The sequence below is a fragment of the Puma concolor genome, chromosome A3 (assembly GCF_028749965.1).
Source record: "Puma concolor isolate L17-30 chromosome A3, mPumCon1.1.hap2, whole genome shotgun sequence".
NCBI classification, from domain to species: Eukaryota; Metazoa; Chordata; class Mammalia; order Carnivora; family Felidae; genus Puma; species Puma concolor.
In genome coordinates, this window is record NC_141669.1 from 120,045,709 (window position 1) to 120,059,814 (window position 14,106).

General features: G+C 50.5%; 1 long non-coding RNA gene and 2 other non-coding genes across 3 annotated transcripts; all 3 read left to right on the forward strand.

Annotated features, from left to right (window-relative positions):
- Positions 1 to 398: 398 nt before the first annotated feature.
- On the forward strand, positions 399 to 4,758 carry LOC112869341 (uncharacterized). Its single transcript, XR_015249458.1, has 5 exons — positions 399 to 541; positions 1,175 to 1,329; positions 2,567 to 2,636; positions 4,187 to 4,294; positions 4,382 to 4,758. It is a non-coding gene; the product is annotated as an uncharacterized LOC112869341 (long non-coding RNA).
- On the forward strand, positions 1,816 to 1,951 carry LOC112869740 (small nucleolar RNA SNORA71). Its single transcript, XR_003224399.1, has one exon. It is a non-coding gene; the product is annotated as a small nucleolar RNA SNORA71 (small nucleolar RNA).
- On the forward strand, positions 3,315 to 3,448 carry LOC112869738 (small nucleolar RNA SNORA71). The gene has a single exon (XR_003224397.1). It is a non-coding gene; the product is annotated as a small nucleolar RNA SNORA71 (small nucleolar RNA).
- Positions 4,759 to 14,106: the final 9,348 nt, after the last annotated feature.

The window sequence follows — 14,106 nt, forward strand, 5'->3', positions numbered from 1 at the left end:
ATCTCCACAAGAATATACCAGCAACAAAATATATCAGAACCCTGTCTTCTGCAATACATGTCCAGTGCTTAGCCCAGTCCCTAACATGAAGTAGCCGCTCAGTATATTTTTTCTGTGCGGATGGGAGTCTAGATGAACATCTAGATGGATGAATGGATGAGTGCGTAGGTGGAGGGATGGATGAGAAAGTTGGTGCCCTCTAACTATTTTCTCTTAGGGGTAAATGGATGGATGGATGGATGGATGGATGGATGGATGGATGCGGCAATGGGAAAGTGAAGGGTTGGATACTTGGCGGGTCAGATATTGACCTCCTATCCACCAGGGGGCGATAAGAGGCAGCGCGCGCGCGTTCAGCCCGGGAGATGGCTCTCTAGGGCGCAGCCCGCCGTCGAGCTGCATTTCCGCCGGCGCGGTCCGGGTGTAGCAGTTTCCTGCGGCAGTGGCTGCTGTCCCAAATAGTCCTGAACGATTCCGAGGCGTGCCGCACCGTCTCGCGCCGTCCCCTCTGACCCTGCCGGTGACAGGCCCGGCTCCCCGGGTGAGTCGCTGCGGGGCCGCGATGCACAGGAAACCCCCCCCGCGGCCTCCCAAGGCTGGTGCATCATCTCCCCCCGCCCCCCGACAGGAGGAGAAACTGAGGCCCGAGGGGACGGGGAGAGCCGGCGGAGGTCAGCCCCGATTTCAGGCCCCGCTCCTGGGTCCCGGCCCAGCCCCTCCGCCGGCTGCGGACCTCTCGGGATGCGTGTCCCCGAGAATGGGACTCCTGGTCTGATCCCCCGCGCGCGGGGAAGACTCGTGTCCCGCCAACTACCAGAAGCGGGTCCGGCGACGCGCGGGCCGAGTGCCGCCGCCAGTGGTGCGGAGCCCCGTGTGGCCCCGGGCCTGAAGAGCTCCCGGGGCCGCGTGATTTTCACGCACACACCCACCTCCGGCTCTGGGCCTCGAATCCCCCAAAGCGCTTCATCGGTTGCCCACGAAGTGACCATGTGAGCGTTAACCCGTTTTCTTGTCAACAAACAGCCTTTAAGAGAAAGCGTTAAAACGCCCGTTGTGCAGAGCGGTTGCGTGAGTTTTCAATTGGGGGCGCTCGCGGGGCCCCAGGGCGGCAGAGGCCGATTCCGGTGTCTTTGTTTTGCACTAAAGCCCCTTCCCGGTGCTGTCTCCTGCGTAGGCGTTGCGGGCTCTGGGGCTCTGTTGGAAGCAGATGGAAAGTCTCCGTTGGACGGCTTTGGGGGCTGTGCGTCAGGCAGCGCCCCCTTCTTTGCTGCAGGACCCTGAGCCGCAGCGCCGGATGTGCCCCCGCGGTGTCCGGGGGGTGAGGCCTGGGTAAGTGCTGCTGCTCAGGATCCTTGAGCAGGGGACTCGTTGCCTTCTTGCCACACCATGGTGGGGGGTTTGGGGGGGGGGGGCGTCCTGGAGCTCCTGCGGGTTCTGAGAAAGCCCCGAGGAGGCCTGGTGTGGTGGATGGGGGTGTGTCTGGGGGCCAGAGAGGTCTGGGTTCAGATCCTGCCTCAGCCTGTGGCGAGCGCATCACCTTGGCTAGAGGTGCCTTCTGAGCTCCGCTGTGTTTTAAGTGGGGAAACTGCCAGAGCTCTGGGAGGACAGAAGTCTTGTCTGTGTTCTTTGTCTTTGAGCCCACGGTTGGTGGCCCGTAGTAGATCGTCTGTCTGTATCTGTGGGGGACTAAACAATGTAGGCGTTTTTGCCGCGAGTTGGTCTTCACGTGCCCCCTCTTGATGACGGGAGATGGCGTCTTTACATGAGATGGTGATGGCGCTCAGGGTCCTGGGCTTGGCTGGGCAGCTCTCCTCTGCCTGGGAACATAGGCTACTGACATGGGCTGCCTGTGTCCAGGTCAGTGATAGTGCAGGGAAGGGAATTGCTAAAAGCGTTTCCCCATCTTGGGAACGTCCACTCCTGTCCCTTCCAAACCTGGGGCTTTCCTGCACTTCCTCTTTCCTACCCACTTTTAGATGTCACTTGGTGCCAATGTCGGGCTCACTGGTAATTCAGGCAGAGGATTCAGGGAAAGAGTTGTCCTGTGTTTGGAGGCTCCACGTCCACGCCTTCCAGGAGTTTTCCCACATCCCTTCTTCTCTGTAGACACCTTGGGCCCTCAGGGCCCTCGGGGCAGTTGTGTATACGTCAGGGTCACTGTTGGAGCTTTCACTTCTGCCCCTGCTGTTGGGAACCAGGCTATATGTGTCACTTGAGTTCTCCTCGAGGCCCAGCATAGTTGTTGTCAGACAGCCACGGCACTCCCATAAATCCGGCATTGGCGTCCTTTCCAGCCTCTCACTGGTTAATTATGCATTAATCGGCATTGGCCACCCTGTCATAGACCAAGCACTGTCTCCTCCTAGGATAGTAGGGTTAACTGCTGTCTTCTCTGTGAGGAAATAGCATGTCTGTTTAGGAAATAATAACAGCCGATCTTTGTCAAATGCTTACTTTACTATCTGCTAACTACTGTGCTGAGACCTTTCCTGATGCTTGCCCTGCCCTGCCCTGGTGTGAGCAGGGACATGTTGGGGGCCCATTCTTGGGTTCTTGTCTATTGCAGATGAGCCCACTGTGTGGAGAGACATCATGGGAGTTCTATCAGGAACATTCTAGACCCCAGTGTCCTTGAGGTAAGATCTCTGGTTTGTTCTCTGGAGTGTTGGTTCCTTGCATCTGGTACCATCATGTGGGGGTTCCTAGGGGCTTCCTAAGAAGGTATAGGGGAGCTGAGAAGTGAGAAGGTAATGTCCATGAGTCCTCAGATCTGTTCCCCACCTCAGCCCCAGGTAACCTAGATCACATCTGGTCCCTGACATGTCTTCAGTGGCTGCTGCAGAGGAAAGGCCTCCAGAGTCTCACTGGGTGATGAGAGCTCTCTGGGGTATCTACCTTCCCTCCCTGGAGTGACGGCAGAAGCATGTTTTCAATGGGAAACGAGTGGACCCATGCATCAGAGTCTCCCGTCCCCTGGGTTTGAATCCCCTTCTGCTGCTCTCTAAGTCAGTGATCTATTCAGAACCTTATTCTCTTCATTTAAAACAAACTTATGATAGTAGTGACTTCTGTGCTGCTTAAAACCACAGGATCCCTATCGTTTCCAACCCTAATATTTTCCCAGTGTTTGTGTCCAAAGTGACTTTTCTTTGATTCCACTTGGCAGGGAGGTTCTATGGGGCTTTTGCAAGAAAGAGTGGCCACTCACGGGGTCCTGTGCTTGGGTGGTTTTCCCAGATTCCACCTATTCCACAGGCCAGTAGCACCTGCTCCCCTTCCTAGGTCTCTCTCTCTCTCTCTCTACCCTTGCATGCACCTGCATTCAGAAGCGATCACGGGCTGTCTGTGCTCTGGTCATTGATAATGCAGGGAGAGGAATTGTTGAAAGCAGTTTCCCGTGTTTGGAGGGTCTGCTCCCATCCCTTTCAAATGCTGGCGCTTTCGCACACTCCTGCTTCTCCCCCAGCTAGTGCTGTGTGGTCTCAGGCATTGAGGGCTGCTGTGTGAGAGTCAATGACGGGAGACTTGAGCTTGGCCTTTCTCAGCTTGGCCTCCTGTTACGGGAAAACGGGCTATGTCGGTGTCGAGGTTTCACAACTTTCTGGGGTTTAAGGAGCCAGGATGAATTCTGCATGATGACGTTACGCGATACCGGGTGGTTTATACTGATTGCCATAACGTTTTCAAAGGGAAGTCTCTTTTTGGATATGGTGGCCCTGTGCACACCTTTGAAGGGGTGGAACGTGATGGGAAATAGAAAGGTATTGGGTGGTGGGGGGAGCAACCCGAGAAGGAGTTTGACGCAGGGATGAGCACAAGCACTTGGGAGACAGATGTGCAGGGATGTAATAGACAGTGGAGAGAGGCTGCGGTGGTGGCCTTCACTCCCAACATGGGGGATGGGGGCTCAGTGGGAGGAGCCTCTGAGCTTGAGCCCTCCAGCCACCTCTCTACCAATTACTATATCTGCTCTTGCCCTGCCAAGGCCCAATTGTTAAGAGATCGTTTCATTTTGACCCTTCTCTGGGAACATTGAGATTCATTTTTGAGCTGTGTTTGGTGTGAAACAAAACTGGCGGCCCGTCCCTGATGAATGGGGGCATTCTCACTGATAGCAGCTTGAAGACAGTTGAGAGATAACATTGGAAACCAAACGCATGTTGTGACCCTCTGCTCTTCACCCTAGGGATGCTGCCTCGGATCTAGAGATTGTTGGAAGAATCCTTAAGGAGATGGAGCATTGGTCCTCTCAGGATGACCTGGGTCCCAGCTGCCCTGGAGGGACCTCTTCATGGTGAGTTAATGCCAAGGGGCTAAGTTGGCCTGTGTTAGTGATACAGAAGTTCCAAGCACTTGGTCTCATTGGACTTTTCTGCCTTAGATTATTTCGGAGTTGATCATGGACACTGGCAGAGTGAAGAATGATGTCGCCACGTGAACCATGGCCAGACCTTCTTATCCTGTTGCCTCAGCACAGCCTGGAGGGACTTTTCTCTCTGCGTGAGCAGGCCAGAGGGAAAGTCCTGGGACCCTGGAGACTTGAGGTCCAGAGCTAGAGACTTCAGCTGGCTCTGCCGCTCCCCCAGCAGGTGTCACACAGCACCTGGGACCAGGAAGACTGGTTCCCTTCCACCTGAGCCAGGTGTCCAGCAGGCTCCACGTGCCCCTGCCTATTCCTCCTGTAACTTTTTACAACCAAGAGTTTTCTGCACTGTGCATCCTTGTCCTCTCACCCACCCAATAAATCTTAAAACTGCCCTCCTCGTTTTGTTTTGCTTCTCTTTTAAAACCCATACCTCCAGGGGCGCCTGGGTGGCTCCGTCGGTTGAGCATCCGGCTTTGGCTCAGGTCATGATATCGTGGTTCTTGAGTTCGAGCCCTGCGTCAGGCTCTGTGCTGACAGCTCAGAGCCTGGAGCCTGCTTCAGATTCTGTGTCTCCCTCTGTCTCTGCCCCTCCCCTGCTCGTACTCTATCTCTCTACCTCTCAAAAATAAAATTAAAAAATTTTTAAAAATAATAAATTCATACCTCCATGTGCCAGCAAGGTAGGTATACAGAAAGTGGGTCACAAGCAGATCTTCCATTTTTTACTCACTGAAATGTTCCATTTAATGCACTCCTAAGGCTCAACTTAGGGGTTAGGAGTTGGGATGTAGGAATTGAAGTAGGGGTTGAACAATCCCAAGTGTTTCTGGGGGGGCTCAGGTTTGGGAGAAAAGGGAAATGTTAGAGTCATTGGCTGAAGGATGTCTGGGCCAGGGCTTTGGAAAAGAGGATGACAGTGAAGTGGACATAGAGACAGAGGAGGCAGGAGTGCTCTGAGCTCTGGGGAGGAGGGTTCCCCGGGGGAATTTCAGGGGATGGTTCTAAGCAGGGGTAGGCATGGCGTGGACGAGGAACACCATCCCTTGGAGAACTCTGGGGCTGGGGTAGGCAAAAGCCAGGTGTCGGGATTTCTGTTACTGTTCCCACAAAGCAGGTTTGGCCTTTGAGAGTTCTGTTCGGTGAAGTAATGGCAGTGGTGTGCTAAGCACGCCTGCACCTCACCACCTGTGGGTAGGTCCACACAGAGGAGCTCTCCCAAAGGTAGAGAGGGAGGGGCTGATTGTCCATTCCTTCCATGGAAATTGAAATCACTTTGATGGGGGCTGAGGTCAAACCCAGGTGGTCAGGCCTACCTTTGTAAGTTCAAGGCCTTGATGGCCTCAGTCAACAGGAGGCATTCTTGGGGGCTAAAGAATCTACTCTCCCCACCAGTTTGGGCAGAAATCCTTATTTCTGCCTCGCCCCTCTCCTCAATTCCTACCCAAGGGCCTGTCATCACCCATTATTTCTCTTGAAGAGCCCCCTCCTTCCTACTCCCCTTCTTTCTGGGCCAGTGTCCTCCAACCGTTCCCCTGGCCCTCTAGTGAAAAATGAATGCATTTTCCCCAGCTGGGCCAAAGTTCCTTCCTTTTCAGTGACGTCTAACTGTTGGTTGTGGCCTTGATCTCTGTAGACGTCTTTCCGTAATACTGACTGGCCCTTCGTTGCCAAGTAGTTTCCTCTCAGGTTCGGTAGCAGATTCCTGTCCGCGTTCAGTAGCAGACCCTTCTTTATTCTGTTTGTTTTCTTAACTCCCTACACCCCCACCCCCACCCCCTGCCCTGCACCTCTGTCCTATGGCCTGGGGGATCTCTGCTGCCATTGTAGGAGGGGGCAGTGACAGAGTGTTTGGGAAGGAGGGAAGAGGTGACGTCGCCTTGGTTGCTGAAATGGTCAAGGGAGAGGAGTCTTGGGACTCTAGAGGCATGATCACTGACTGGCTTGGCCCAGGTCACCAAAATTTCCTCCCCAGTAAGCCCCACGGGTCAGGCTGTGGAAGGCCCATTCATCCTTTGCACCCTAGTACCACGACGGGATGTGGGGTCAGGGAGCTAGCACGCTGGAAGCACGTACTGCCGTGTCAGGCACAGGATACGCTCAGAGCACAGCTCTTCTCGAAAAATAACTCGTTTACTTTCAAACTGTAAATCACCCTCACCCCCGGCCCAGCCTCTTCTGTCTGCCCTCCCCCGCCCTCTGCAACCCTTGCCCCACCTGACCCTCAGCCCTAGCGGAGACTGCCCATCCTCCAGGGTACATGAGGGACCCTCCTCACTGCCCATGGCATGCCTGTCCACCCTCCTGTCACACGCCACACCGCACCAGCACCGTAAGGCCCCAGCCATGCGACTACTGAAGGTTCCCGAACGTGCTCCCCTTTTCCCGGCCTGCCTGCTTGGGATGCACCCCCCGTTTCAGATGCTGGCCTGACTCAGCTTGCGTCACTTCTTTCAAGAAGCCTTCCTTGGCTAAACCTCCAGCCAGAGTGGATTGTCTGCCCCGCCTTTCATTCATACCAAGTGTCCACCGTGGGAGGCACGATTCTCGGAACTGGGCTACGAGAGAAGCAAAAAAGCAACCCCCTGCCTTCATGGTCCTTTCATTTCAGAGGACTGAGACAGACCATAAACAACGTTCTAAACTGTGTAGTTTGCTGGAGAAGGGCTGAGCGAAAGAATAATACAGCAGGGAAACGAACAGGAAGTCTGGGGCAAGAGGAAGAGCAGCATTTGAAACTGAGTGGATGGGGAAGGCCTCACCCGGGAGGTGTCATTTGAGTCTAGGGAGGGCCTCTCACCTCTGGGTGTTCATAGCAGCCTGCCTGCCTCCCTCACAGCATGGATGGGGTGTCAGGAAACTTTGGGGTACCAGGCCCAGGAACCAGCCAATGAGGCTGCTGCAGTGCCGTACCTGATTATGAGTGGCTGCAATGGAGGCTGTGCCTGTCTTGAGGGCAGGCTCTACACCTGCCAACTCTAGCCCTGTCGCCCTCCCACCCACAGCTCAGTGGATTAGGGAAGCACCCGACAGGAAGTGCTAACCCGTGACCTTGGTTTATAGTACTAAGAACAGGTTTTCCTCTGGGGAAATGTGATGAGTATGTGAAGAGCCAGAGTAGTCGGTTGCAGAAACAGGAAGAGACAGGAATTGAGTCCCTTTAACCACAGAATCCAAAAGTGCAGAGCACTAAGCTCCCGTTGCGAGGGAGGGAGCCATTTCTAGAACGCTTATGGGGAAGAACGATACTCCAATCTCCAAACCACGTTAATGTTCCAGAAGGCCTGGGGTTCAGCTGTCCCTGAATTTTTGCAAGGCATGGCCAAGTGACCAAGACTCCTGTCTTCCTATTTTTCTTACCAGAGACCTTACATTGACCACCACTGTGCCTTTGCCAGGAGAGCCAGACGAGTCTCTGCACCTAACAGCCTCAAGGGTGTTACTTACCAGTTCAGTGCCTGACATACACAAGCAGCTCAATCAGCAATCAAGGATGTGGAATGAGGCCAATCGTGGTCTTGACCGTGTGCACCAGAAAGGGCTCATGGAGACCTCTCTGTCCCCGTGATTACAAACACCGTGTCACCAGGATACCTAACTACACCCGCATTAGGAAGCAGCCTGATGAAATCATTTAGAGCCTGTTGAATTAGCGCATTGTCCCTCAATCGCCGTGGGGGCCTGGAGCCTGTTATTTTGCCTCCTTGGGCCTCAGTTTCTGGCTCTGTGATTTGACCCTGTGCACCTACCCCCAATAGTTAGGGTTAAATAAGATGATGCATGTTGAATGCATAGCACAGTACCTGCCTCATAGTGTGCGCTCGATAAATATCAGCTATTTTTATTTGATGAGCACGTCTTGCATGTTGCTAGTTAGCATGAAGAACAAATATGTCATTATGATAGACTCATCTGTCAACGTGACACCATAAATACTGTCCTCTTTGCTCATTTGCAGATATCCCTGTAGGACTTGGTGGTAATCACCACCCCCACTGATTGAACTTGGATTGCATGCCACGCGCTGTACTAAGTAAGCCCGTCTATATAATTATCTCATTTCATCTTCGCAACAGCCCAGTGAGGTAGATTTAATTACCTTCCATTTTATAAGGGAGGAAACCAAGGCTCAGAGAAACGAAGGGACCTGTCTTACTTCTAGTGAGTGGCTCAGCTCGTTTCGCATTGGCATAGTAAGTAGTGAAAAATGTTGCAGGCCGATTTCATAAATAGCATGCGCATCTGAGGTTGTCAGATGCTTGTTTGTACTGGAAAACTGGAAATTAGGGTACTTTACTATTCTGTCCATCTGCTTCACGTTGCCTGGTTTCCAGCTTTCCTAAAATACTCCCCATCTAATTCAACAATCTTTAGTCTTGAACTTGTGAACCTGACGTGGAGAGAGACAATAGGCATATTTCAGCCAACACCAAAATATCAACTGTCTCCTTCTTTACTGTTGCGTCTGAAACAGAGTCATCATCCTAGGTCTCCCGAGCTTAAGGAAACCTTCCCCGAGTGTTACCAAAGCGGCCCAAGAACCAGGATTAGGGTCAGGAAGAGCCATGATCCCATCAGAAAATAGGTGCTTGGTCACAGAGGCCCTGATGAAGCAGCTGGTGGGAGTTATATAGCTGAATCAAGCCGGGAGCACAGAAGCTGGAAGAATCAAGTTCACTTGTCCATTCAAAAAAATACTTGTCAGGCTGCTGTGCTGAGAATAGGGACACAGTGAGGAATAAGAAATTTCTTCCCTCAAGAGGATCACATACATAAGATAGTGAGTTCTATTCCTTCACACCTCAGGTATCTATGGCCAGTCACCGTGTGCTGAGTCTCGCTGTAAGCTGGACATACAGCTCTGATCTAAAGCAGAGGAGGGGCCTCCTGGAGCTTATAGTCTAGAACAGCACTATCCAATAGAAACGTAGTGCATCCTATATAAGTAATTTAAAATTTTCCTAGTGGCCACTTAAATAAAAAGAAGATGAAATACATTTTAGTAATATAGTTTATTTAACCCACTACATTAGAAAATACTGTCATTGGAGGGGCACCTGGGTGGCTCAGTCGGTTAAGCGTCTGACTTCAGCTCAGGTCATGAGCTCATGGTCAGTGAGTTCGAGCCCCACATTGGGGTCTGTGCTGATGGTGCAGAGCCTGCTTGAGATTCTCTCTCTCTCTCTCTCTCTCTCCCTCTCCCTCTGCCCTCCCCACTCGCTCTCAACATAAACTTAAAAAAGAAAATATTGTCATTTCAATATATAACCAATATAAAAAACTACTAATGAGATATTTTACACTTTTTCCCCAAACTAAGTCTTTGAAATCTGCATATTTTTTTCAATATATGAAGTTTATTGTCAAATTGGTTTCCATACAACACCCATTGCTCATCCCAAAAGGTGCCCTCCTCCTCCCATCACCCACCCTCCCCTCCCTCCCACCCCCCAAAAATCTGCATATTTTATGCCTGTGGCACATCTTGGTTTAGGTGAAGTGCCTTTTGAATGTTTAGTAGTGGTTAGCGGCTACCTTAATGGACAACATAGGTCTAGGTGATGAGGGGCTCAAGGCTAATTCCATGTAAGAAGAGTGTTCTGAGGATGCCTCCTTTACAGGAAGGCGGCTGCATCTTGTTGACTCTTAAAGAAGCTTCTGTAGCCTAGGTCCCCCATTCTCTGGCGGGGAGAGGTCAGAGAAGGTTTCCTGGAGGAAGTAGAATTGACTGGGCAAAGGAGGGGTGGTCCATGTATACAAGCAATGTGGGGGATATGGGGGCTCAGAGATGGCCGGTGTGGACGGCGGGCAGCCCTGAGGCCTGGGGCAGCAGCCTGCTGTGAGTGTGAAAGTATGGGGTTTGTGCCACACACACACAGTTCAACCCAGCCAGGGGACTCGGGTGACAAGCTTCACCCTCTCTGGGCCTCCGTTACCTCCCTTGAAAGGATGTGGTCAAGATGTACGAGAACACTTTATGTAGCAGACGCCCTGATTCATTATTAAATTGTTGACCTCCGTTAATATTTATTACAGGTTCTTCTGCGCATATGGAGATGGCCAAGTTTTGCGTTTGTTTCCTTGTCTCGGGAACTTTGGGGGTGAAGGCACCACAGTAGTTTTTAGAGAAAGACACACCCCTCCCCTTATTTTCCCCCTGACTTTATTTTTACCAGAAGTTGGACAACACAAGTAACAGATTTGAGTTTTAAAAATAAATCTTTTGGGGGCACCTGAGTGGCTCAGTTGGTTAAGTACCTGACTCTTGGTTTCCGGCCAGGTCACGATCTCAAGGTTCGTGAGTTCGAGCCCCTCATCGGGCTCTGTGCTAGCTGTGTGGGGCCTGCTTGGGATTCTCTCTCTCTCTCTCTCTCTCTCTCTCTCTCTCTCTCTCTGCCCCTCCCCTGCCTGTGCTCTCCCTCTCTCTGTCAAAATAAATACATAAACTTAAAAGAATTTTTAAATAAAAAATGAATCTTTTCTTCCGGAATAATCTTAGATTTACAAAAAAGTTAAAAACCTGGTAGACAGTTCCCTTATGCCCTTCCCCCAGCTTCCCCCATAGGCACCTTATGCAGCCACAGTATATTTGTTAAAATTAAGAAGTTAATGTTGGCACACTACCATTAACTGAACTCCGGACTGTTTTTGGATTTCACCAGCTTTGCCTCTAATGTGCATTTTCTGTGCCAGGATCTGAGCTAGAGCACCACATTACCTGTGGTCATCATGGTAATCATGGGTCGTCGTCTCCTCTAATCTGAAACAGATTCTCCATCTTTCCTTGTTTGCCCTGACCTTGACGGCTTTGAAGAGTGTTAGCATTTTGTAGAATGGCTCTCAGTTTGGGTTTTTCTGATGTTTTCTCATGACTAGAATTTCGGGGAAGAATATCACAGAGGTGAAGTTCCTCTCTGAACATGTATCAGGGGTATATGATATCTACATGACATCACCAGCGATATTAACCCTGATCACTTGGTTAAGGGGTGACTGCCAGACTTCACTGTAAAGTTACCATTATTCCCTTTCCAAAGATTCTGGTCTTTGCAATACAGGCTTGATTGTAATACGTAGTTTAGAGAACATGTTTAGAAATCTTTGCCCAACAGTGAGAGAGCATATATTTTTCTCAAGCACATTTGGAGCATTTACAAATATTGACCATGTTTTATGCTGCAGAGCAAGTCTCACATACCAGTGCATTGGAATCATATAGACTACAATATGTGACTATAACATAAAGACATAAAACAAACTTGAGAGAATACTTAGACTTGAATGAAATGAAAATCCTAATCCTATATATCAAAAGTTGTGGAATGCAGCTAAAACCGTACATAGAAATATAGCCTTGAATGCTTTTGTTGGGAAGTTCCTACCAGTAAGAGAGCTTGTGACCCATCATATGGGAGACTTACCTGTATTGACCTATGTAGACGGGAGTTCAGAGGGTCCAGAACTCCCCAGCGTTCTGGTCTTTGGCATTCCTTCATAACCATGAGGGAATCAGAACACCAGATTTATTCCCTGGCAGCATTTTTTTTAAATGTTTATTTATTTTTGAGATAGAGACAGAGCCTGAGCAGGGGAGGGGGAGAGAGAGAGAGAGAGAGAGAGAGAGAGAGAGAGAGAGAGAGAATCCGAAGCAGGCTCCAGGCTCTGAGTTGTCAGCGCAGAGCCTGATGTGGGGCTCAAACTCACAGACCGTGAGATAATGACCTGAGCTGAAGTCAGAAGCTGAACCACGACTGAGCCACCCAGACGCCACCCCCCACACCCCCGCCGGAACCTGTTAGTATTGAAGCAGTATAACTTACTTTGTAGTTTTCTAAGACATTTATTTAATGCTCGGTATGTTAGTACTCGTGTTGGTGGAGATAGGCACAACAATTCCTACCAGAGGGGGTAGGTAACTGCCCTGAGAGCCACCTGAGGAAGGGACTACAGAGTGCAAAGAGTAAAGGATCCCTGCTGCCCATCTCCCCCATCACCCTGGCTGCAGTAGGTCCGAGTGGTATCATGGTCTGAACAGAGAAGTGTGAACCAACGTTTGGACCCACATCATGCAACTCAAGCCCAGTCATCTTCAGTGGACTGTTGGTAGCTCAGAATCCTAAACTCATCCTGGTTTCAGTGTGACTGAGAATCACCAAAATCAGCCTGCCAACACACTTTGGCAGTCCAATTTCACACAAGCTGGTGAAAGGAATTCTGCACCAGTTAGCAAGAGTGAGTTCGTTGCCAGACTGTCCTCCTGGAACCAGAACTGGCCATGAGGCTCCAGAATGATTCCATATATGTAAGTCCTGGAGCTCTTCAAGGCATCTGGTCAATCTCCCACATAAGTGAAAGGAGGAGGTAGTAAGAAAGACGGTTGAAGAGCTCTTCAAAGAGAGGAAATAAATAATAAGACAGGGGATGGACCTAGTCTGGGAGTGCATCGCCCTGCCTGGATGGCACCCTGGCTCTGGCCGGTCCCAACCACTGGAGTGAGGCTTAGAAAACTTGAAGGTAGAAATTTCTAGCTAACAGGACCCACATGGGACCTGGTCTGGATTGGAGCACCCTACCAAGATGACATTATGCCTTGGAGGGGTGCATGGAAAAATTCGAGGAATACTGATCCAAAGTGCAGTACTCCTTGAGGCACAGGGTCTGGGGCAGGGGACCTCTTTTATTTTTAAGTTTATTTATCTATTTTGAAACAGAGAGAGAGAGAGAGAGAGAGAGAGAGAGAGAATGAGCAGGGGAGGGGCAGAGAGAGAGGGAGAGAGATCCCAAGCAGGCTCTGCACTGTCAGCGTGGAGCCCAATGTGGGGCTCGAACCCATGAACCATAAGACCATGACCTGAGCTGAAATCAAGAGTCAGTCCCTTAACCAACTGAGCCACGCAGGTGCCCCTGGGACAGGGGACCTCTTACCTAGGTGTAATGATGATACTTTGGTATCACTGGATATTATTCACTAAGACTTAACAGTAGAGCAAGAAAGTGGTTAGATGCTGAGCCAGTGCATTTTCCATCCACTATCCATCCACTGTCCCCACACCCACCTACATATCCATCCAACAAATGTTTATCGAGCACCAACACTGTGCCAGTATTGTTTTAAGTTCAGGGGAAATAGAAGGGAATCTTCCCAATCATTATCTACCCCAAGCTAATTCTATACATTTTAAAAAGGAAGAAAAAGAAAAAAAAAATGGCTACAGATGAGATACCTCTTATACATCTGTTAAAACTTTTCTCAATTATGACCCTTGAAAGTGTTTTAATTGCCACGAACGCATACAATTTACTCCCCAAACTTAGTGGTTTAAAATAATGACAATATTTATTTTGCCCATGAATCTGCGCTTGGAGCTGGGCTCAGTAGGTTTAGCTTCTCTCTGCTCTGCTTAGTGTCAGGTAGGTTGATGTGAAACCTGGGGACTGGAATCATCTGAAGGCTTCCTCACTCACATATCTGGCCATTTGATGTTGCCAGATATGCGATGATGGAACATTTCCACACGGTCCTTTCATGTGACCTGGGCTTGCTACCAACATGGTAACTGGGTTCCAAGGACGAGCATTTGAAAAGGGGGTAAACTGGGGCGCCTGGGTGGCTCAGTCGGTTGAGCATCCGACTTCAGCTCAGGTCACGATCTCACGGTTCGTGAGTTCAAGCCCCGCGTCGGGCTCTGGGCTGATGGCTCGGAGCCTGGAGCCTGCTTCCGATTCTGTGTCTCCCTCTCTCT